The sequence below is a fragment of the Colossoma macropomum genome, unplaced genomic scaffold (assembly GCF_904425465.1).
Source record: "Colossoma macropomum unplaced genomic scaffold, Colossoma_macropomum, whole genome shotgun sequence".
NCBI classification, from domain to species: Eukaryota; Metazoa; Chordata; class Actinopteri; order Characiformes; family Serrasalmidae; genus Colossoma; species Colossoma macropomum.
In genome coordinates, this window is record NW_023495788.1 from 43,688 (window position 1) to 66,821 (window position 23,134).

General features: G+C 40.2%; 1 long non-coding RNA gene across 1 annotated transcript; it reads right to left on the minus strand.

The window, feature by feature from the left end:
- Positions 1–316: 316 nt before the first annotated feature.
- Positions 317–17,607, minus strand: LOC118803027. Its single transcript, XR_005006813.1, has 3 exons — positions 17,567–17,607; positions 1,676–1,762; positions 317–419 (listed from the first exon to the last, which is right to left on the minus strand). It is a non-coding gene; the product is annotated as an uncharacterized LOC118803027 (long non-coding RNA).
- Positions 17,608–23,134: the final 5,527 nt, after the last annotated feature.

Below are 23,134 nucleotides of genomic sequence, written 5' to 3' on the forward strand. Positions count from 1 at the left end.
GCCATGTAGTAAAACTCTTTCCACACTCTGAGCACTGATACAGCTTCACTCCTGTGTGAACATGATGGTGTGCTTGTGTAATAAAGCTCTCTTCACACTGTGAGCACTGAAACAGTTTCTCTCCTGTGTGAACGAGCTGGTGTCTTTTGAGACTACTCTTTCTAGTAAAGCTCTTCCCACAATCTGAGCAGTGGTGTTTGCCCAAGTTCTTTTGTGCTTGTTCGTGAGCTGTGTTCTTGCAGAGGGTAGCAATGCAGGTTTTCCTAGAGCTTCTAGACACCATTTTCCCCCACACTCTCACAAGTGTGACATATTCCTCCTGGTAGCTTTCCTGATTTGGTTGTGGAAGGTAATTTTAACTGTGTAGGAATGTCGACAATAGAAGAAGGACAAAACTTGCAATTGAAGGTCATTAGTTTCTGGAAAAGACAAAAAGGGGGAAACAAGTCAAATTTAAGGAACACAAACAATAAAATAGGGACAATCAGTCTGTCTTGTCAGTGATTAAAGTAGTCAAATTAAAAATCAAGTCTAGCAGTGTTTAGCAGTGATGGCTTGTCCATTTGATTACAGAGTACACCAGGTGGATGCTGGACAGCGATATGCGCAAACCTTGATGCTGGCACATTTCCCTCATCTGTGCCTCTGTCTACATCTGCTGACTAGAATGGCTGAAAAGCTGGTTGAGTTTGTGAAAACAAAAAATGATGCTTATTGGCACAGTGTGCCTGATATTCAGTGAATCTTTTGTGCTGTGAATTATATTTGTAGGCTCACAGGTGACAGGGCAAAAAAAACAAAAACTGCCCAAATACAGATAAGGTTACCTACCCCAGATGAGATACTAACACATTAGAAGACTGCCTAACTTTTTTATAGCATGCATATATCCCTGTTCCCTTTGCTTCTTAGGGCCTCTCTGATCACAGTCTAGTTCCCAAGCTTCAGGCAGAAGCTAAAATCTGCTAAACTTGTGGTCAGTACTGTGAAAAAGTAGACAAATGAGGCAAAAGACAAACTGCAATGTTGTCTGGAAGAAACTGAGTGTGTTTCAGCATGCAGTCAATGATCTGGAAGAATACATTCTTCTTTGAGAACATCTGTGTTCCACGACTGGAATTGTATACAACAACAAAGCCTGGTTCAACACCAAACTCGGACAGCTTCATCAGTCCAATACTCTGAATACAGAGAAAAAGCAGCAAGCTGAGTTGCATGCCATCAGCTGACAAACTATCAGCTGTATGGGAAAGCCTTAAAGACATGACCAGCTACATAAGACTGTGTCTCCAGACAATAGGTGATCAAGTCACACCTCATTCAAACCACAGTACAAACATTAGCACACCTCTCCCCTCAACTCTGACTGACATCCAGCCCGCACTGAAGATCCATGAAGAGGATATCCCACAACTCTTCAGAGACAGAAGGCCCTGATGGTAGTTCACCCACTTGTCTGAAGGCTAGTGCAGACCAATTTGCACCAGTCTTCGCACAGTTGTTCAACTGGAGTGGTGTAAAGTACCTTCATGCATTAAATGATCCATAATAAAACCCATGCCTAAAAGAAGCAACCATTACAGGTTTGAATGATAACATACCCATTGCCCCATCTCTATAGTCATGAAATCCTATGAGACACTTTGAATAAGCACACCAGAAGGACAACACCAACCCCTTGCTGGATCTTCTGTAGTTTGCATGGACCCTTTGCAGTCCTCCTGCCAGAGGAACACCAACTTTCTGCCAAGGGGGGTGGTCCCTGAAAATAAACAATCAAATAGACAATCAAATAGACAATCAAATACAAATTCTGGTACAGGTCATTGTTCAACCTGCTTCACCCACAACTGGTAAACTTCTGTTTTTGATATTTTTAACCAACTAGAAATGCAGCACTGTTCTGCCTCAGGGTGGCGCTGTAGCAAAATGATTGACCTAGTTGGTTCTTCATAGCCTAGCAACTAAAGAGATTGATGGAAATTAGAGCTGGGCGATATGGCCAAAAATGTTATCACGATAAACAAAATTCATATCGTTCGATATCGATACATATCGCGATAAATGTCAAATCATTATGTCTTTCAAGTTTGAAGGCTGATTTTTGCTCCTGGGTGGTTAATTGCTGTTTTAAACTATCCTTTATGGTCAGAACATGACAAACACTCACCAAACAGTGGAACATTTTCTGATTAGCTATTTTTATCAGCTGGAAAAGCACAGCCGCAGTTTTTGTCATAATTTAAGAAAGAAATTTTATTTTTAGCTGTCTGGTGACGAGCACTCGACTATCCCGTTACAAATGCTAAACAAGTGGCCAACAACAGTGCTGAACTGTTTAGTTTCTCAATCAACTTAGTACGAACAGAAAACATTAGCTGGCTCGGTAGGTCAGTGATGGATCACACCGCCTTACTGCCATCACTCCTACCACAGCCATGTCAGAGTATATCACAGTATTCAAACACCAGATAGCAGACAACTGGATTTCTCTATTCTATCGTAGTAGTTTAACTGCAATAAACAGAGTCCTTTTTTTAGGTACGTTTAAACTCAAAGCGGTGCTTTTGTGTGTTGTTTGATCTACAGTATCATCAATTCTCCGTGTTGTGTGAGTGACAGAGCTGCTTCAAGTTAGCCAGCTGCTAAAAACAGCTAGCCTGGAAAAACAGCGCTTTCCTGCTCTCCAATGCCTCACAGCTTCCTCAGTGTTCTTTCGTTTAAATCAGGGCTATAACTCACACAAACTCGCTTCTTTCTTTCACTTTCATTGCTTGGGAAAGCACTAATACTAAAATATGACTGAGCGCTGTAATAGTGCTGTAGTTGAGAGGAGCAGGCATGATTTAACGCTGCTAAAGCTTGTTTGGATGTACAGAAAGAGGTTCACTGTAGGTCAGTACAGTTACGCCACTGATCTCATCACTCACACTCGGTCACAGGAGAACAGATGGCCGGTCGCTCCACTCAAACAGGGAATGTTCAGATATTGCTAAAGTATATTTGGCGACTCAAGTTTTACTCGTTGTCCCCTCCCTCCCTAATCATGTAGAAAAACTCAGAAGTGCACCCTCTCCTAGGGACAGCAGAGTAGTGTCGCTTTCCTTGCAGAAAATGCCACCAGGGCTTTTGCTAGAAACTGGAAGCGTGAGAGAATGTTGTATTATATCGAAAATTTATCAAACCTTTCTTATTGCTCTATCGAGGAAAAGTTATATCGCGATAATTATGATTATCGTTTTATCGCCCAGCCCTAATGGAAATAGTGAATTCTTACTCATTTACACAAACAAAGACACTAGATGAGGTGTGTAAGACTTCAATGTGAGGAATGCCACAGTACCAAACTAGAAAAGAGCATTTTCAAAAAAAAGAACCAAACAGTTAGCTAGCATCAGTGTCACTATGGTAAGTGAGTTAGCAGCCAGCCAACACTAGAGCACTAGAGTCTTTCATGTCCCTTGGAAGAGGAATAGATTACTGCCCACAGATTGATTTTTACAAATGGCTATATGAATGAAGAAATATCCGTCCTCAGGCGTCTGAGCCCATTCTCTGCCAGTGAACTGTGGGTTGCCTGTGGGTGCCCCTGTGGGAAACCAAATGATATTGTAGGGGTGAAGCAGAACCTTGTAAGACATTCGTGCCCAGGGGCCTTGCAAGACCCTTATCTGTCCCTGCCCGGGAACAACAGTCATCATGGACCTGAATTGGGACACTAACATCCACTCTTCAGAAGGAAAGCACAGCAGAGAATGAATGTACGTCATGTAGCAGCTGAAGAAGTTTAAACTACCTCAGGTACTCCTGGTTAATTTCTACAGAGCCATTTTGAATGTTTGAGCTAATATTTGTTAGAATGTAGGAAAATGAAAACATTGGAAAGTTACAGCCTTAATGAATAAAACACTGAAGTCTATTTGAATTGTTTAGTGTTTTTTCTTCTCAGCTTTGCTGCGACAAACGTCAGACAAAGACTTTTCTTTTGGCTTGGTTCTAGGGGCTGGGAGCTGGGATCGATCAAAAACGTGGACCATGAATCGAAACATAGAACAGTAGGCCTGTGTGATATCTAAAAATATTTAGCATCATATTTTGTAGTTTAAAAAATTGCAATTATTGGTAATCGTCCCACCCACATGCCCCAAAACAAATACATGTGGTCTGTAGATGAGGTCACGTTTTGCGTGACTGTCACACCCATCCGCACAGATGTCAGGAGCCGACCCCGGAAAGCTAATGTGGTGAGTATTCCCACAAATGGGTTGGTTTCAAAGTCTTTTCTCTTACCAGCAACTATTTACTGCCATCAGGTTTCTTCTGTCTTTCCAGCCCTGATTGACTCTGGAGCAAAAGGAAACTTCATCTACATACAGATCATAGAACAACTGAAAATCCCTGTGGAACCCTTGATGACTCTGTTACACATGGTCACCTTCGATGGGGATCCAGTAGGAGCTGGATCCATCACACTAAAGACCAAACCTGTTAAGACTTCATACCAGTGCCTTGCACTCTGAACTTATTTCCTTTTAGTTCTTGACTCCTCAGAATTCTCTAGTATCTTTGGATTACCTTGGTTAGAAAAACATAACCCACGCATCTCATGGTCTGTGCCTGAACTACTGTCTTGGTCTGAATATGGTCAACAGCACTGAATTACATTTCCCCCAGTGTCAGTTAGGTCTACTTCGATAGAGAGTCCTAATACTGAGGCCACTCTTAATATTTCTGATGAGTATGCTGACCTTCTTGAGGTTTTCAGCGAATGGAACGCTACTAAGTTGCCTCCTCATTGTCCGTACAATTGTACTATCAACCTCATTGAAAATTCTACTCTGCCCAAATCAAGAATTTACCCTTTAACTCAAGAGGAGGAGTGAGCTATGGGCACATACATTCAAGAGGTACTAGAGCAGGATTGCATTAGACCTTCAACCTCGCCTGTTGCTTTAGGTTTCTTTTTCATGAAGAAGATTACTTACCCACCGGAAGTGGGTAAGAAGTACCCTTACCCACTTCCGCTCATTCCAGTAGCCCTGGAACAACTACAGGGAGTTCAGTATTTCACTAAACTGGACCTTCGTAGTGCACGTAACCTTGTTCAGGTAACAGTGTTCAGGTAACAGTGTTCATCAGCAATAGAGGGCACTACAAATACTTAATAATGCTGTTTGGTCTGTCTAATGCTCCGAATGTGTTCTAGGCTTTCATTAGTGATGTGCTAAGTGATATGATAGGTAAACTTGTAATCACTAACATTCATGATTTCGTCATCTCCTGAATTACGTTAGTAATTAGTCCTCTCTATTTCTCTCTCAGTTCTTTTATCAAAATGGCAATTTGCGCTTTTTACATGTACCCCTTTAGATTACATACCCATCATTGGCGATATCCGAATACATTGCCCTGTTGCCCAGGCCGACTGTCGATCATCATATGTAAGAAGAGAAAATCGGCCAAATGTGAACTAAATCTGAACGTTTCCCTACCCATGTTTATGAATTCATTAAGAGAAAAAACAGAGAATGAACCAAGAACCACTGCTGTTATTTATTGTTATAACTGACTATTAATGCTTTTAAGCTGTATATATCCTTTCTTCTGGGTCATGGGGGGAGCTGGAGCCTATCCAAGCAGCAATTGGGCAGAAGGCAGAACACACCATGGGCAGCTCGCCAGTCCATCGCAGGGCAGACAGACAGACAGACATACATGAACACTAGGGGTACGGGAAAAAATTGATTCTTAGATGCATCGCGATGCGGACGTGGACGATTCTGAATCGATTCACAAAAGTCAAAAATCGATTTTCTAAATATTTAATTTATAATGTAATGTTGATGGAACGCAAAAGGCGGAACTTGGAAGTGGGTAAGTGCAGCGCCCGGACAGTCTGTGGCGGCACATAACAAAAACACCACTGGATGAGCGAGAAATCCGACCGGCTCCCTCTGCATTAAAGCCAGGTTAGGTCAGGAGTCACAACACAAATGATAAGAAGAGACATTTTACCTTTCAACAAAAATCAAACCAGCTTGGGAGCCGCAACATTTAATGTCTCAGCTTGTGCTGATGTCCTAGTTTAGGCTAAACAATATAACTTACTTGACTTATGACTTTTTCTGCTCTGCTTTAAGCTTTAGCTTTAGCCGCTTTTCTTCCATGTCTGCCAGAAAACTTTCCCTCAAAAGTTGAATAGTTTCTTGTAAAATGTCCTGTTGTACGAGGCTGAAGTCGCTTTTCACTCGCCAGCTTCTTGCTGAACTTGCCCGTTCCACCTTAAATTCTGACTGAGGCACCAAATGTAAATTCGGCACCATTTAAGGTGGAACAGAACAATTAGAACGAGAAGCGACTTCATCTTCGCAACCTTTTAGTTAGTGTGTGACAGTCTCTTGTTGCAGATTTAACGTATCAGGAAACCAACTGAATATATGCGAATAAGTCTGTTCATCTCCAAATGTTCATCTGTCTTTCTCTTTTCTTTTTTCGTTCGCTACTAGCCAGGCGAAACCTCGTTGCTACGTGAGAAATGCCAGTTCTCAGTCGTTGCGAAACAGGGCTTTTGCGCTCCCCCCCTCTATCACGAGCCCAAAACTGTTATGAAATCACTAAAGAAAACGGGCAGGAAGGCTGTAACACGCTGCATGGTCATCCATCACCACTGGATCTTATTTCACCGTAACAGCGCATTTTATCACAGATGAGTAGCAGCAGCGTCTCATGTGCGCCAAACAAGAATGAGAGCCTTCCAGTTCACAGTGAATGAGAGCCTTCCAGTTCACTTGTCACATCACTTGTGACAAGTGAACTGGAAGGCACACACGCTGTGCAAAATGTAAATAAGAACAAAATGCAACGATGTGCAAATCATTTAAACCCTGCATTTATTTGGAAATAGTACAAAGACAAACTATCAAATGTTGAAACTGAGAAATGTTATTGTTTTTCTATTTTTAATTTAATGCCAACAACACATTCCAAAAAAGTTGGGATGGGGGCGACAGGCTGGTAAAGTTGTGTAATGCTAAAAAATTAATAACAGGTCAGTAACATGATTGGATATAAAAGAGCATCTCAGAGAGGCTTTCAGAAGTAAAGATGAGGAGGGGTTCACCACTCTGTGAAAGACTGTTGTTGGCATCAAATTTAAAGATGGAATATATTTAAAAAAAAAAGCAATAAGATTTTTCAGTTTCAACATTTGATTTGTTGTCTTTGTTCCTTTAAACATATGGTTCACATGATTTGCACATCATTTCATTCTATTCTTATTTACATTCTGCACAGCGTCCGTTTTGTTCCAACAGTAGTGAGATATATTCTCTTTATAAATGTTGTACGATGCTAGAAAAGGTACAGCTTTAGCACCTTTGTGTTCTTTTGTAGTCAGGACAGTATTTTACACAGCTTTCGCTCATTTATGAATAAGGGGGAAATAAGGTTTATATTTCTAAATTTGTGCTTGCAAACATTACATTTTTGCTTAATAAAATACGTAACACTTAACACACTTTTTCACTTCACAATTATGAAATCTAAACAATGCATGTTTGAAAGTAAAGACTGAATCTGCACAAACGCAGCAGCGGAGCATAAATCATCACACAAAGTCTCCAGACCACTGGATTACAGATTAGTCAACAAATTGACCATTTCATTTACGTTCAACAACAAATTGAATCCCAGCACAAAGAAATGTGCCTAAAATAATGGCAGAAATAAAAAAAATAAGACAAGGTACGTTTCCAATCAAGCCCAACACACAGAAACACAACCACACTGTTAATCAACATAGAATAAGCCCAGATTCTGGCCTAAACAGTTTCTCAAACTCTTATTCAGAGGAAATTCTAAGGTAGCAGACGGATGAAGCTCCTCCTCAAATTCACGTTTACGAATAATTGCATTCACTGAACACAAATCAACACTGAGTAACGTGAAGAATGCAAAGCGAAACGGTTCAAGAAAGGTTAGACGGGCTTTTCTCATTACAAAGCGCCTGGCTGGCTTGTGAAGGGGCACACGGATTTAAAGAGGAACTGAATCTAATGTAACACCAGCGGTCTGTCATCCAGAATAGCACCTGGGTGTTTTCTCTTCAGGTGCTCGTGCATCGCACTAGTGGAAGTGCTCTCATACTTTCGACTGCTTGGGTCTTTGGAAACGGTCAGAAACCTTTTTCACAACCTTTTTCTCTGCAGCCGCCATGATTTTTTAAACCGGTAGCACTGAATGGAGCCAAAAATGACTGAATGCAGCCAAAATGATACTAAAGAATTTCTGGTACCAAAACTAAGCAAAGGTGACCTAAATAGGAGGGGCAAAGGATGAGTTAGATGAGCCCCTCTTTCACCCGGGAAGTGTGTAAAAATTGCTATTGCTATTCTTTGTGAGATCCAGTTTCTCTGGAGAACGACTCAGATTAATGCTTTAATACATCGTGAAGGCTGGTTCTGCCACCTCTAACGATCAGCTGATTTTCATGCCAGTTTGAAGGCCAATTTATAGTGCTCAGCAGATGTCGCTGTAGGCTTTCATAGCCTTGCTTCAGTGTCGAAACATCGAAACAGACCATCATCTGTAGTTTCTATGAGAACTTGTGTGACAGCACAGCTAATGAAAAACAAAGTAACAGATGAATTGAATCATGACTATTAATACAAGTGCTGTATGGCTTTAAGCTGTTGCTGTGTGTTTGTGAGTGTGAGTGGGTCAAGAAGGCCTGATCATAGGCTGTGACTTGATAGGAAACCCACACACACAAACACACAAACACACACACACACACACACACACAGCTTAAAACATTAAAATTGTCATTGAGGAAAAAGGAGAAGAAATAAATAAAAACCGCATAAATCTAAAATAACAGATGATGTGAATAAAGTTTGAAGGCTTAGGCCTGAGACAATTTAAAGATTTCTCTATGGATCTTGGTTAGATGTTTTACATATTCGTGTAAGTCAGCGTGTGACTGCTCGAGCCGAGGGCCTCTAGTAGGTCCTCAGAGATGTGTTACAGGCATGGGGCCCCCTGTGAGCATTTCATGAGGGGTTCAAACGAGTGGTTCAATTGGTAGTCACTCTCATGCTCATTAATGCTAACGGTAGAGCGTTTGGCCGATTCATTTTCCGCTCGCTGCACATATCTTAGCAATTTTAGCCTTCAGAACTTAATTTTGACATTCAACTATGCCCTGCGATTGTGGATGATATACACATCCCAATCTACATTTAATTATTAATTAATAATTAATGTCTGTGTGATTAGGTCAGTAACTTTATTAACAAAGTGTTGGCCATTGTCGGAACTAATTTAATCTAAACATGATCGATCCACAAACAGAATTAACTCACTATCCGATAGTGGTTCACTATATAAATCTTCTCCAGGTTTTAAGAAGGTTGTGGTTAATGAGTCACAGTGATGTGGTGTACCTTCCTCAGGCGCAGCTAACCTCTCTGCTGGATTCACTCTGGAGCATCTCTGTATTTTCAGTTCAGGGCTGAAAGAATGACATCATATCCTGTTCGTCTAGCATTAGTCAACACAAAAGAGTTAGATGTTCATAACGTGCGTAAAGCAAAATTCGTAAACAACTCAACATCACGTCACATCACTTGCCGCTGCTAAGCCTTGATAGCACCGTGGCATTCCTTGCTCAATTTGATCAAGGTGAGTACTGAAGTAAGCAACCGCTTGGCTTTGACCATCTTTCTTTAGTGTCAGTACAGCATTATCATAGCCATTTTTGGTAGTGACAGATGTTTTGAATAAATAATCTGTATCTTCTGATAATGCTAACAAGTAGTGTTTATTAACCAAAGAATAGTAATCTTCACACTGTAAAATAGGCCTTAGCTTCCATGAGAGCTTGGATTGTTAGTAAAAGGGGCCTCCTGAAGCTTGTGAGGATCTGCTGTGTGAGCAAGAAGAACTGCCCTTGAGATAAGAACCAGCCCTGGAACAGGTGAACTTACAATGCAACCAGTCAAAGCTAATGTCCTTGGGTATTGAAACGTTCTGGTACAGCTAAGATAAGATATTTAATAATATTTCATGTATGATTGGAAATAAGGGTTCCCAAGTGCAGATGTGACGGTTCCCACGTAAATGTAAGGTTTGGAAATTATGGGAACTAAGACGGTATAGAATTCCATAGAAAAGGAGGGGCGATTTCTTCATCGCCCCAAACAGGATATAAAAATGGGTGTTTTTGACATGTTCTTTGCATTGTGGTTGTCCAGGAACCATCTTGCCATCCAAGCTCAATAAAGCAGAAGGCCTTTTCCTTCCTTCCACATGAACTCAGCGACTGAAGTCTTTTACTTTGCTTTTCACACTTTGACATTTTTCTTTTTTTGTTAGAGGAAGTTATATTGTGGTTAGCTCTTAAGGTAACAGTATTAGAACACGCTAGGAGGATCCATCTCTGTCCACGGGCCTTGAGCACAGAAGAGAGGCTTTTGGGCCCGACAGTAGCTAAATAGAGCTGAAGAGGTTTAGAGTAGTCTGGACTGTACATCAGATCAGCCTGTTCTGCCTCATCGTCCCATTCTAGCCTTCATTGTTTCCATTTTCTCTCTGACCTGCACATAATATCGACCTTCTTAACGGGGCTGTTTTTAAAGCAAAGTCACAAATCCATTGTTTCATCAAATCAAGTTATTTTATTCCAGTTTTCCATGCAGCGCTTTAATTCCTTCCTTGATGCAAAACCTTTAGCTAACCTTGAACTGAAAGGTGTCACGTCTTCCTCTTGTTCCAACTTGGCGAGGGTTTTCCCATCATACAACAGTTAGTTCTAGCCACGCAAGCTGATTGGTTGAGAGTCGTTCTAACTGTGCTGTTATTTCACCACAACATCACAGGTTTTTCACAAACACTGCATCACTCCGCTGAGACGCCGTTGCTAAGCAATGACTTTGACAGCTGAAGGAGACGCTCAAGACATTTGAACGTTTTTACTTTTTACTTTGCCACAAACAGAAAATGGACACTTTTAAGATCACATTTGACCGACAGCCGATTTGGTCAGACTCTGAAGATGAGACGACACTAAATTCCCAAACTGTCATCACCACTGAGCAGCTTTTCAGTCGGCAGCTGTGACAGAAGAACAGCTGAACAACCTGGAATCAGACAGAAATTAACCCAATACCATTCGCCAAACGTGTAGTCTGATCTTCAGAGTCTGACCCAATCAGACTGAGCCATAAAACTGCCGCAATATCAAGTTCAGCTCAGTTTTGTCAGTTTTTGCCAGATCAGTATTAATGTTGTTTTGTTCCAGCCAGTCTGTAAAGCATCTTACAGCCCATTTAGTTTGGCGAATGGTGTTGGGTTCATTTCTGGCTGATTCCAGGTTGTTTAGCTGTTCTTCTGTCACAGCTGCCGACTGAAAAGCTGCTCAGTGGTGATGACAGTTTGGGAATTTAGTGTAAGGAGCTGGAGAATGAACTGCCAGCTGTGCAGCGAGTGGGCGGAGCTCGTTACTCTGACGTAGCAACAAGCTGCTCATTAAGGAACTATAATTTGGTGAAGGAACTGAACGTTAAAACATATTAAACGCCGCGTTCACGGCCCAGTTTATTAATTAATTACTTTATTTATTTAACTGTTGTATTAAAGCAATAGAACACTCGAGGAGTGTGTTATCGCCAATAACATCACGGCTGTGATGATCTACGGCGACCAAATCACAGCCGTGATGTTATTTCACGATAACACACTCCTCGAGTGTTCTACTGCTTAATTATACATCTACGTCTCTTTAATGAATAAAATAATCTGTGTTGGAGCCTCTCTGCTCAGACTGGGAGCTGTGTGTGTGTGTGTGTGTGTGTGTGTGTGTGAGTGTGTGTGTGTGTGTGTGTGAGTGTGTGTGTGTGTGTGTGCGTCCACTGCCAAGAGCCCCCCCTTCTCTGCCTTCTCTCTCTCTCCCTTTCTCTCTCTCTCTCCCCCTTTCTCTCTCTCTCTCTCTCTCTTTCTCTCCCCCTACCTTTCTCTCTCTCTCTGTCCCTCTCTCTCCCTTTCTCTCTCTCTCCCTCCCTCTCTTTCTTTCTCTCTCTCTCTCCCTCCCTCCCTCTATTTCTTTCTCTCTCTCTCTCTCCCTTTCTCTCTCCCTCCCTCTCTCTTTCTTTCTCTCTCTCCCTCCCTCTCTCTTTCTTTCTCTCTCTCTCCCTCTCTCTCTCTCTCTCTCTCTCCCTTTCAATCTCTCTCTCCCTCCCTTTCTCCCCCCCCTCTGCTGCAACTTTTTCCCTGAAGAAAAGAGATTAATACTCATGTTTTGATCATTTCCCTTATTATCCACAAACCGTCTCCTTTTACATCTGTTTTCTTTCAGTTTTACATGTCAGTCACTATTTTAGAGTCGAATTCTTCACCAATCCTGCTTCACTCACATCAATCTTTTTAAAGTGATCTCCTTTAAACAGCTCATCTCGTGAGCTTCTAAATACATGCTGCACCTGTACAGGCGCCCCGACACGGCCGCCTCTCCGACTGTGTCACACCACTACCTCCAGATTTGGATTAGGCCATAAAATCTCATACCATGGGTCAGTTTCTCGCAATGTAATGTCGGGCCTTAAAGCCTCTCTTCTGTGCCCAAGGCCCCCTGGACATATGATGGGTTCTCTGGCGTGTTCTAATGTGATTACCCTAAGAACTAACTGCAGTATAACTTCTAACAAAGTAAGAAAAGTGTCAAAGTGTAAAAGAGCAAAGTAAAATAAGAGACTTCAGCCGCTGAGTTCCTGTGGAAGGAAGGAAAAGGCCTTCTTCTTTATTAAGCTTGAGTGGCAAGATGGTTCCTGGACAACCACAATGCAAAGATCATCACAAAACACCCATTTTCATATGCTGTTTGGGGTGATGAAGCAATCACTCCTTCCTTCTTATAGTATTTTATACCATCTTAGTTCCCATCATCTCCAAACCCTGCACTTTCCCTTGAGAGCCCTTATTTCCAAACATACATGATATATGTTTTTTAAAAATATCTTATCTTAGCCGTCCCAGGATGTTCCACTCTCCCAAGGACACTGGCTTTGACTGGTCACATTGAAAATCCACTCACTACAGAGACTGGTTCTATCAACTCAAGGACAGCTCTTCTTTCTCACACAGCTGCATCTGCAGGATCTCACAAACTTCTGGAGGCCTCTTTGATAAGGGGCACTCCGGTGTCCAGGTTCCCAGACAAGCTAAGGCCTGTCTTACTGTGTGAGGATTAGTGTTCTTTTGATTAATTAACGCTACTTGTTAGTACTGTCAAAGATAAAGATTATTTAAAAATAAGTCAGTAATCCAGCGCAAAAGTGTATCTAGAGCTGGGCGATATGGCCAGAAATGTTATCACGAGAAACATCGATACACATCACGATAAATGGCAAAAGGCTGATTTTTGCTTCTGATGGTTTGGGTCATTCTACAGAAATGTCCATAGGTGTTACTGATCCTCATTGGTTTTCCACATAATAAAGGGAACACCAGAGACATTTTTAATGAAAAATGCATTTTACAGAATAACTACTACAGAGCATCAAACCACATGTCGTCAATCATGGAATGTCCACTAAAATATGGAATTGAATCCATTTGTATCCTATTTTTTCACAATTACCTCAGAATAAAGTCGGTCACACCAGTGACTTCAGCTAAAAGCTTCATATGAAATCACGAGCTACATGAGAAAATCTCTGATAACTGAAAGACACAGTTACCATGTGCTTATTTCATAGATCTGTCATGACCAAGAGCTGCTGTCCCTTCTGCCCAGGGTCCAAACATTTAAGATATCATCTTAGTCCCCATTAAATTCGAACTCACTTTTCTTGGAAACCCTTATTTCCAAACGTACATGATATCAATTTTTTTAAAAACCATTCTAGCCTGGCTGTACCAAGCCGTTCCATCCTCTCAAGGCTATTAATTTAGCCATTTCATTATGAACTGACTCCAAAAACTGGTTCTTATCAGCTTACTCTGCTCTTTGAGGGTCAGCTTGCCCTCTTTTTTTACTGTGTCAGCAGAGGCTCACAGGCCTCTGGAGGCTTCTGTGACTCCAGGGGCTTTCCAGTGTCCAGAATCCCTCATGCAGGCAAACTAAGGCCTGTCCTTTGTGAGAGGATTAATATGCTTTGTTAATCAGCACTAGCTGTTTAATTATTGATTACAATATCTGATCCATTTGATTACTGATTTACAGGAATATTTATTCAAAATCTCTGTCAGGCATTCCACATAATAAAGGAAACACCAGAGACAGTTTTTAATGAAAAACCCATTTTACAGAATGGCTGCTACAGAACATCAAACCACATGTTGTCAATCATGGAAAATATCCTCTAAAATATGTAATTTAATCCATTTGTATTTTATTTTTTCTTCAGAATAAAGTCGGTCACACCAGTGACTTCAGCTAAAAGCTTCATATGAAATCTCGAGCTAAATGAGAAAATCTCTGATAACTGATCTAAATATTTTATAATATTTATCTGCCATTTGTTTTCTTTGTGGCATTTAATTTATATATTCCATAGTCATTTATAGATTATTGCAGTTAAAATTGCAGAAAAACTTGTTTTTTTATTCAAAATATGGCCTCAGCCTTTACACATGACTGTGAGGACGAGCTCTTCTGTGGTGCTTGGAGTTCTAGATAATTGATTTAATAACCAATATTGCTAAATTGAGGCTCAAAAAGGCGTAACTGTTAAAATAACTTATTGCTTTTTTTTAAAAAATATAAATAAATCGTAACCCTAACATGTTTTGTAAATGTAATATATGTAAACGCTAGGGACACAAAAATGGACGTTGACCCGTTATTTGCTGTTTTAAACTATCCTTTAAGGTAAAACCACGGCAAACACTCACCAAACAGTGGAACATCTCACAGTACTGTCATGGGACAGTGGGAGAAAGTGTCTGGTCAGCTGTTTTTACCAGCTGGAAAAGCACAGCCGCAGTTTTTGTAACAGTCATAATTTAAGAAAGAAAACAGATTATTTTATCTGTCTGTTACAAATGCTAAACAAGTGGCCAAAAACAGTGCTAAACTGTTTAGTTTCTCAACAACGTCAACTTAGTACGAACAGTAGATATTAAGTGGCTCGGCACATCAGTGATGGATCACACCGCCTCACTGCCATCAGTCCCACCACATCCATGTCAGAGCATCTCACAGTATTCAGACACCAGCTAGCAGACGACTGGGTTTCTCTATTCTACCATAGTAGTTTACGGTGTAAACTGCAATATATCTAACATCAGTCAGTCCTCCTTTTAGGTAGGTTTAAACTGAAAGCGGTGCTTTTGTGTGTTGTTTAAACTAAAAGCGATGCTTTTGTGTGTAGTTTAAACTGAAAGCGGTGCTTTTGTGTGTTGTTTAAACTGAAAGCGGTGCTTTTGTGTGTTGTTTGATCTACAGTACCATCAATTCGCCGTGCTGTGTGAGTGACGGAGCTGCTTTAAGTTAGCCAGCTGCTAAAAACAGCTAGCTTGGGAAGACAGCTGATCACCTACACGTGTCTTCTGAGTTTTATATGTAATGTTGATGATGGTAAAATAGTGGAAAATCATAATTAATACATTTTCTTTGCGGACTATTTTGCCTCACAACACCCTGGCCAAAAACATCTCAGAACTGCCATAAAACTAACCTCTCAGACGTCAGTCAGTGAATTCACAACCATTTCATGTAGTAACTTTCTGTGAGGGAGCTTTTAGAGGTGGACGTCTGGTTCCTATCACCACCACTGTGAACAGCTCTGCCTGTTGAATGGAGCATTTCATATTATGCTGCTTCATCATTTATTATATATATATATATATATATATATATATATACAGATAGATAGATAGATACATATATATATATATATATATATATATATATATATATATAATAAATGATGAAGCAGCATAATATGAAATGCTCCATTCAACAGGCAGAGCTGTTCACAGTGGTGGTGATAGGAACCAGACGTCCACCTCTAAAAGCTCCCTCACAGAAAGTTACTAATGGTTGTGAATTCACTGCCTGATGACTGAGTGTGTTTACACATAGTTTTAAAGCAGAAATCTGATTACTGTCTGACTCATGTAAACCCAGAGTTTCCCCATAATCAGATTACTCAAGAGCACATAAACATGTTGATCGGGTTGATTTTCTGCAGTTATCGGATTATTCAGTGCATATAAACGCACTCACTGTTTTACTAAAGTTATGAGGTAATAATCTGGTCTAAAACGTACATTTTTAAAAGCTATTCATGGTGGAGGGGTCCATGCAGGGCTCTGTGAGGCAAAGAAAATTTACCCAGACCATCATAAACTTCATATACAAGAATATTTGAAAATTCACTTATTCCTTTGGATACTAAATAAAATGGCAACTTTTGCGTCGACCCCTGGTTCCCATCACCACCACTGTAAAGAAGTCTGAGTTGGCACGATCCTCGGCAATGAATCATTTCATATCAAACTACTCTGAATGATTTCGTTTAAATTACACAGACATTTTGAGAAATCAGTGGAATTGCCCTTTAAGCTCAGCCTGGGTTATATAGTATCAGGTAACCTCTTATGTGGCCATGGACCAAAGATTTATTACACACTTCTGTAATCTAAGAAGAGCTCAGCCAGTTTATGTCCCTGTAGTTACTGAATAATAAGCCTTAGTATGCAATAAGCCTGAGATTTTAAGGGATTAATCAGTATTACATGCTCTTTTGATCAGTATCTTTCATTCCAGGTGGACGGACTGTTGGAAAGTGGTTAATTTTAAAGATTTTATATCATATTTATCAGAGTGGTTGTATTGTCTCTGAGGGCCTGGTCCTCTCTAAGGTAATATTAGATTGTTCTGGACTATGCTTCTGTATCACCGGTGGTGGTGGTTGGGGGGGCAGTTTGGGCCAGCTGAGGGGGATAACTCCCTGTTATCTGTGTGAACTCCTGCTTTATGGAGGAAGAAAGAAGAAAATGATGACCTGTTAACATCTCTGTTAATCTGCTTTTTAATAATCCCAGCTTTCTCCTCACAAGAGCACGACCATGTCTAGATTATTCCTCAATAATCTGGTAACTGCTACGACTCTATTCTTCTATTTTGGATCATTTGGGTCTAAAATAATTCTCTAAAAACTACAGTGATGAACCATAAAGCAATTCAGGAGCTGAAACAGCACAACAGAGTGAGATTAAACCCACGAAAGAAGAATCAGGAGGAGAAACCGGGCTACTTTACTCACTAATACACTTCAACAGAGGTAAAGGCTTCACTCATAAAACACTCAGTAAAGAACAGGTCCAGCAAAGTGCTTCTCAGATGTGACTTAGTAGGTGTGACTAACTACTGCCCACCTCTGAGTTTCTCCAACCCAAGCAGAAAAGACATTATAACCACCCAGAGTCACAGAGCTGAGAGAGCTCCATCAGCCTCCTCAGCTCAGTGTGGAGGGTTCAGCTCACACACTCCACCTGTTTCACACCGTTCTGAGAACATTTATCCCCCGTTTCTGTAAAAACACAGAGTTAAACAGCTGTTTACCTTCAGCAGAGCAGCTCCTGGGTGTCTCTCTGAGGACTGCAGGCCTCCTTCTGCTCTTTACTGGAGAGCAGAACTGGAGAAGCACAGTTATAAAAGAGGCACCCCCGCCTGGACTGCAGTGGGGACTCACTTCGGACGGGATTTTTAATCCCACCCGTTTTCACACAAACACCGCCTTCTGCACTGCGTTTGGCCAGAAGTTCGATGAGCGCCCTCTCTGATTGGCCAGTTGATAAATCGCTCGTGTTACCGTCGCAACCACTGGTGGCATTCTGTCTCTTTTCAGTAAGTCAGATCAAGCGACTCAGTTCACCAATAAGAGTCGACTCTTTCGGCTCACAAACGGCTCTTCTTCTAGTTTTTCAATAAAACTTTAATCTGCTTTCTTATCAGTAAAATAATAGTGCTATGCTTGTTTTTTAAAACAAATACATCTAGTAAGCTAAATGTTGATGTGCAGATTCACTTTGCGGGGCAGGCACGCAAATGAAGTGAACCACATACAAAAAAAGCCAAGATCAAAACCAGTTTTGATGATAGAGAGAAGATAGAACATTTTTACTGTCACATTTTAGAATTAAAACGATAAAAAATATATAACAAATAAACAAAAACGGCTCCTTAATACAATTCGGCTCCCAACGGTCACTTCAAAGAGCCGACTCAATTAACCGATTCCTTCGCGAACAATGGGCACTCGGACTCACCACTAAGAGTCGACTCTTTCGGCTCCCAAACGGCTCTTCATTCAGTAGCGTTGTTTTCTCTTTCGTTTATTTTTCAGTGAAACTTTAGTCTGGTTTCTAATGAGTGAGACGAACTGAGTTAGACCGCATTAAATAGATTTAATCTGGGACTCAATCACGGGAAATACTACATTAAAAACATCCAAAAACAAAACCTAGCAAAACAAGCAGCCTGTGTTTGGGATAACAAGTGGGCGGACACATGATTTTGTCTCGAATTACCATAAAAACTAACTAAATAAATAATAAGTAAATAAAAGCGGCTGTTCAATGCAAGTCGGCGCCCAACGGTCGCTTAAGAGAGCCGAGGCAATGAGCCGACTCCTTCGACAACGACACATCACTATTAGCAACCAGCAGCGGTAAACAGAAGATTTAAAATCACCGTATTAGTACAAAGGGGCACTTTGAGGGAAATTACACTGAGCTTTTCCCCACATTTCTGCAGAACTAAACGGGTAAGATGTACACAGAGTCATTCCGAGTGGTTTGGTGTGAAATACTCCACTCCAGAGTCAGAACTGTTCACAGTGGTGGTGATAGGAACCAGACGTCCACCTCACTTAAGAAGCTAAGCTAAATGCTATGAAGACGCTGCCTGATGCATCAACGAAACAGTGATTTTACTGCAGCATGTTAAAGATAATAGCAGCATTATCCTACCTAAATGCGCTAAAACAGATTAAATTCATCATTTACAAATTAAATTAATCACAATATGTAAAGATTACAAAGATACTGCCTGCTGGCTGAACTAGCTAAAGCTAATCGAGCAGCCTGAGCTTTGTCTGTCTATTAGTTTACAAGTATCTGTGGTGGAAAAGAGAAAACAACTAGCTTAGCTAGCTAGCCTTTCGTTAGCCTTACATTTACGCACGTTGCCTCACAATTATTCTTTAAATACTCCAGTGGTTCCCATACTGGGCACATTGCCTCGTATTTACATGACTAGCTACATTAGCCTCGCAGCTCAAGTGCAAACTTTACTAAACGTTAGTTTTACTTCAGACATCCAAAGTTTACTTCTGTAGTCTTGTGCTGGAGCTACAAGGCTAATGTAGCTAACAAGTACTGTTCAAGTCAAGTCAAAGTTTATTCATGTAGCGCTTTTTACGACAGGTGTTGTCACAAAGCAGCTTTACAGAAAAATCCAGGTCCGAGACCCCATGAGTGTCGCCAGTGGCAAGGAAAACTCCCTAAGAGCAAAAGGAAGAAACCTTGAGAGGAACCAAGACTCAAAAGGAGAACCCATCCTCCTCTGGACTGCACTGGATAGTAAACAATAACAGCAGAGAATGAGGTTTGACCCACAATATAAGATACGGAAAGAAAGGAAAAGCAGGAGAAGTAAAGTCTATGATTAAAAAACACAGCAGCATCCTCAGGAGGGTCAGTTCATGCAGGTGAGGTTTGCACAGTGTTGTACAGGAGGAAGCTCCATGGTGGTCAGACTGGTCTGGGAAACAGGCGAGCAGTGGGCACCCGATCAAGGCAGATGAAGCAACAGCATTAGACCACACAGGATGGGCAGCTGAGCTCAGGAGAGAAACACGGGCAGTTAGTTCTGTTAACACAGACTGATTACAGTATGCAGTGTTAGTATTACAGTGCTGCTCTCACGCCTACAGTAAAGACATGAGAGCAGCAGGACACTGTTAACTTATAGCCACTACTAGCTGTTTAACACCTAATAAATAAAAGGCTGTATAAGAAAACCTTTTGATAGATAGATACTATTTTCTATCTAAAACATGAATACAATCAATAGTTTGGTTTTTATCACATCTGCACTGCACTCTGTGATACTTTGCTGGACTTGCATCCAGACGGTGGGCCACCAGCTGACGACCCCGGACCATGAGCAGAGCTGCCTGTGTCGTTTGTATTGGAGAAGTACACGAGTAACTGTGTGGCTGACTAATGAAATGAAATAACATGAAGATTAATCTTAGAATATCGGACGTTCTCCCAACAGCACTGGGTGCGCCTATGTTTGAGAACCACTTCTTCAGGAGAACCAGCATCACGAGGAGCCAGGGGACATCAGACACAGAGGAACCTGAAGATGCTAGCTAACCGAGGGGTTTCTGCTGTAGGTACTGTATTCCCAGAGGGGTTAATGATAGTCTACGAGTATCATTAACACCACTGTTAAAATACAACTCACAAATTAATGTCAGGACCAAGAGCTGTCTCTTCTGCTCAGGGTCTAGACATATAAAGGTATGTCTTTATAGACAACCACAATGCAAAGACAACCACAATGCAAAGATCATCACAAAACATCCTTTTTTATATCCTGTTTGGGGCAATAAATACCTTTTACACAATTCCATATCATCTTGGTCCCTGTTGTATCCAAACTCTGCACTTTTCTTGGAAGCTCTTAGAACCAAACGTACATGATGTCATTTAAAAAAAAAAAAAAACACTCTAGCCTGGTTGTACCAGGCTGTTACATCTTCTCAAGGCCATTCATTTGCATGATGCATGATGAGCTCACCCTAAAACCTGGTTTCAACAGGTTTTTACCAGCTTGCTTCACCTTTGAAGGTCAACTTACCTTTCTCTTTTACTAGGTCAGCAGGTACACACAGGCCTCTCTGTAAATCCAGGGCCTTTCCGGTGTCTAGAATCCCCTATGTAGACAGACTAAGGCCAACCCTTTGTGAGAGGATTAATATTCTCTGTTAGTCAAAACTACCTATTTGGATATTGATTACGATACCTAATCTATTTGATCACTGATTTAAGATAATATTTATTAAAAATCTGTCATTAACCTGAGCCCCAAGTATTTAAATTAAAAGGTAAAATAAAAGTATTTTATTTAACTTGAATCAGTAAACACACAGATATCAAATTAATAGTAACTGTATTTATTTAGCACATTTTATACAGGAAAATGCAGCTCAAGTTGCCTCATAATGAAATCAAATAAACCATCAAAATCATGAATGTAGAACAGTAAGAAGCAAAATCAAAACAACTGAAAGAAAAGCTTGATTAGCAAAAGTGGTAATAAGAAATATGAATCATTAAATATGAAATATATAAAGAAGCAGAATAAAACAAACACAATGTGATTAAAATATCACTAGAATGAATAAAATAAGATCTGAAATATAAACAGGAACCTAACAGAGTGCTAAGCTGAATAAAAATGTTTTCAGTTGCTGTTTAAACCTGGTTACTGATGATGTCTGATTAATGTTAATACATAAAGATTTTGTGGTGTGTAAAAACAGAACCGGCTTCACCGTTTTTCTGCGCTTCATCCTGTGAACATTCAATAAAGCAGCACCCAGTTATCTTAAAGCATGATTTGGAACATATTCTGTCAGCCATTCAGAGATGTATGTAGGTGCTAATCCATTAAGAGATTCATAAACCAGTAAAATAATCTTAAATAAGATGGGCAGCCAGTGTAATGAAGCTAAAACAGATGCTTATGTTCTCTCTTACAGTTTGAGAAAAGATCTAAGTTGTGTTATATTTCATTCAGGTGGAGGATAAAATTATGCCAGTATTTCTGATTTCATCTTTTGTTTGTGGACAACTTCCTAACTGATTCAAAACTTTTGTTCTCTCTGCCTCATTTCCAGTTATGAGAATTTCTGTTTTATCTTCATTCAATTTTTAAAAGCTACTATTCATCCAGTTAATTATACAGGACGCACAAGTTCTTAGTTTAAATAATTTACAGAAATATACAGAAATATATAATTGTGTATCATTGACATAGTTGTGATAACTGACTCCATGCTTTTTGATAATGTTACCTAATGGAAGCATGTACAAAGAAAAAAACAAGAGGGCCTAATCCAGAACCCTGTGGAACACCATAAAGTATGTTATATTCTTTGGAGTGATGCCCAGCTAGACTAACAACATACTTTCAACCTTTAAGACATCACTCCTTTAAGACAGGTTCAGCAAAGCCTACCCAATTTTCAAGGCGATTTGTTAGAATTTCATGGTTTACCATAGCAAACACTGCACTTGCATCTAAAAGACAGAAATCCCACTTTCATCAGCGTTACCTCTGAAATTGTTAACTGTCTTTAGTAATGCTGTTTCAGTACTCTGATCTGACACATGACTGGAATATTTCAAAAACATAATTTTCATTTAAAGTCATCTATTTGTGCAAAGACACTTTTTTTTCTAGTATTTTACTTTAAAATGCTCTCTTTGAAATTGTTCTAAAATTGCTTAAAACTCATGAATCTAGACTGCAATCTTGAGCGCATCCAGAAGAAAGCCTGTCTCTAAGGAACAGTTTATAATACCTAAAACAATGAAAATAAGGCTAGGGAAAAACCTGTTAAAAAAAGACATAAATAATTCTGTGATTCCATGATGAAAGTGGGGTAATGAATACTCAGAGGCAGGATACACATGCTCGAGAGATTTGTTAACAAACTTAGGGTTTAATTGATTCAGGGAAAAAAAAAAAAAACATTAGATGAATGCCATGGCCATGGAATGAAGTAAGCATATAAAAAATGAAAAAACTTTGCATTTTCAACCATCACACCTTTGATCACAAAATGAAACAGATGAATAAAAACAAAAGACAATAAAAGAATATAAACAGAAAATATAATAAGTAAAAATAATAAGCAAATAATAAAAATGTGTTAAAAAATAAAAAAGGATTGATGTGAATTTGAATTTGATCTGGGCAGCTCTCATAACAAGAGTATGCATCTGGAGACTGTGAGGGAACATGGGCTACATATGGGTGGGATTATAGACCTATTAGGGTGGTAACAGACTGAATTTGCTAAACCAGTCCACCACCTCATGCAGAGGCAAT